Source organism: Nylanderia fulva, unplaced genomic scaffold (assembly GCF_048542155.1).
Source record: "Nylanderia fulva isolate GAGA-0341 unplaced genomic scaffold, ASM4854215v1 Scaffold1058, whole genome shotgun sequence".
Taxonomy (NCBI): domain Eukaryota; kingdom Metazoa; phylum Arthropoda; class Insecta; order Hymenoptera; family Formicidae; genus Nylanderia; species Nylanderia fulva.
The window spans coordinates 14,273-16,868 of NW_028189256.1; the positions used below are offsets into that span (position 1 = coordinate 14,273).

Consider the following 2,596-nt stretch of genomic DNA (forward strand, 5'->3'; position numbering starts at 1 on the left):
GACCTCAATTTTACGTCTTTTTCAAGCAGATCTAAAATAACAAAAAAGAAATATAACAGCATAAGTTCATCTAAAATACAATCAAGTACGCAGAAAAAAGAAATAATACTCACATTATGTAGTAAATAATAACACGATTGGTCAACAGTGGAATAAATTATTAATAAATAAACACATAGACGCAAACAAATTTCGTTCAAAAATTAATAATAAATAAATTAAAAATGAGCTATTGCCGATGTCAGGAAACGTGTTAGATCGTACGTCCGAACGGAATGGCAATACTAATAACTAATAACAATGATAAGCCCGATGTACACAAAATAAGTCATACCTTAGAAGAAACTTATACGCTGTGTCTAAATATTGTATAAAAGGACGACGTGGAGAATAAAACTCCTTATAATAATTACTAACACTACCAGCAATCTAATTGAATTATGTTAATGTTTTTTGTTTTGACTAATAATAATAAAATGTACAGCGGATGCTTATAAAATTGTACTGTACAGTACGGTATTACTTTCTTTTATCAATTTCCACTTTTCAAATATCTGTGAAACTTACAGTATGTGCTAAATTGAAAAATGGTTCTTACAAAAGTTGTTTATATTTTTACGAGGAATAAGAATAAAAAATAAAAAATATAAATTTCTATTTTAAAAAATTAGATTGACCTTTAAATGACCTTGAAAATATCCTCCAAATAAAACATAAATCATGCAATTCGCTTTCCCCCTTAAAGTCAATTTACTTTTATTTAAAACATTTCTTTTTCCAACACTTCGTTTTTGAGATATTTCACATTATCAACTTAAATGGTCCACCCTGTATATATATACAGGGTGTCCGGTAATTGTCGCCTCAACCGTCGTGTGCAGGTAAAGTGAGTTAAACCGAATAGGAAAGTCCTCTACCGTTTTGCGATTTTCGCAATAATTATTGAGTTATTAAATAAAAAAGATCGGCCAATCTACGCGAATAGAAGCGCGCAACGAGAAGAGACGTCCAACTGTAACACGATACACGGCGCGCGACAAAGCGGAAAGAGGAGCGAACGATGACTGTCTACGAATCGTGTTCGAAAAATCTTCGTGTATCGTGTTATAGTAGGACGTCTCTTCTCGTCGCGCGCTTCTATTCGCGTGGATTGGCCGATCTTTTTTATTTAATAACTCAATAATTATTGCGATAATCGCAAAACAATAAAGAACTTTCCTATTCGGTTTAACTCACTTTACCTGCATACGACGGTTGAGACGACAATTACCGGACACCCTGTATATATATATATATACAAGGTGGACCATTTTAATCAATCCACGCAAATATCTTATAATGTAAATAGAATAGAAAAATATGTTTTATACAAAAATTGCAGGGTTCAGAGGGGGACACCTGATGGTGACCATGGTTTTGACCTTGATGTTAAAGAAGGTCATTTGAAGGTCAACTTGATTTTTGTTAATAGAACCACTAATTTTTTATTGCATATTCTTGTAGCTTATCTCGAGAGCTTTCTAAAAGACTATAATAAAATTTTTTTCATAAAGTACTTTCTCAGTTATAAGACAAAAAATCGTATGCTGCGCGTAACACGGCAAATTAATTCTCGTTTAGCGCTATTCAGGAACAACGACGTAGTAGTTTTTATTCTCTTTGGGTTTTACTAATTTACAAATTTTTCTATTGAACAAATTGTTCAAAATTATCTCTATTCACTTGAATACATAACGCCACCCTATCTTAGAAATGTCTAACCGTTTTAAGTAAGACAGCGCGAGGTATACCCCTGCAAGTTACTCGTATTCTTTCTATCATATCTTCTCTGGTTGTAGGTGCCTGTTCATAGATAACATATTTGATAAACCCCCATAAAAAGAAGTCAAGTGAAGTAAGATCAGGAGATCGTGGGGGCCATACGACAGGTCCACGTCGTCCAATCCACTTATTATTGTATTCTCGATCTAGATAATTTCTAACTTTTTCCGCATAATGAGGTGGGGCCTTGTTCAATTGTATCCACATTCTCTGTCGTGTACGCAAATCAACGTCTTCAAGTAATTGTGGTAAATGATTCCTGAGAAATTCCAGAAAATTTTCTCCATTAACATTTCCATCGAAGAAATAAGAACCAATCAAGTAATCATTTATAATCCCACAGAAAACATTTACGCTCCACCGATGCTGATTATCTATTTGTCTATACCAAAAAGAGTTAACATCAGATTAATAGTGACAATTATGTCTATTCAATTCATTATTATTTTTGAACGTCGACTCATCAGAGAACATAACATAATAGAAGAAATTCAGATCAGCTCTGATCATTTGTTGTGCCCAATCGTAAAATTATACACGTAACTGCATCTTGTGGACTAAGAGTATGTGTTAACGTAATATGATAAGAATGGTACTTTACTTTCTTCAAAATTATTAAAATTGTTGTTCTCGGTATATCAATTTCTCTAGCCATAACCCAACTACTCACATGAGGATTAAGATAAACAGTTGCCAAGATAATGAGCATACGCGCGTCATCTTCATTGTTGTACACACGATGTTCTCTATAGCATTTCAAATGGCCTTGGCGAGT

The 2,596-nt window shown here is 33.4% G+C and overlaps 1 pseudogene; it reads right to left on the reverse strand.

Moving 5' to 3' along the window:
- Positions 1-1,686: 1,686 nt before the first annotated feature.
- On the reverse strand, positions 1,687-2,370 carry LOC146725064 (uncharacterized; annotated as a pseudogene).
- Between the last annotated feature and the right edge of the window lie 226 nt (positions 2,371-2,596).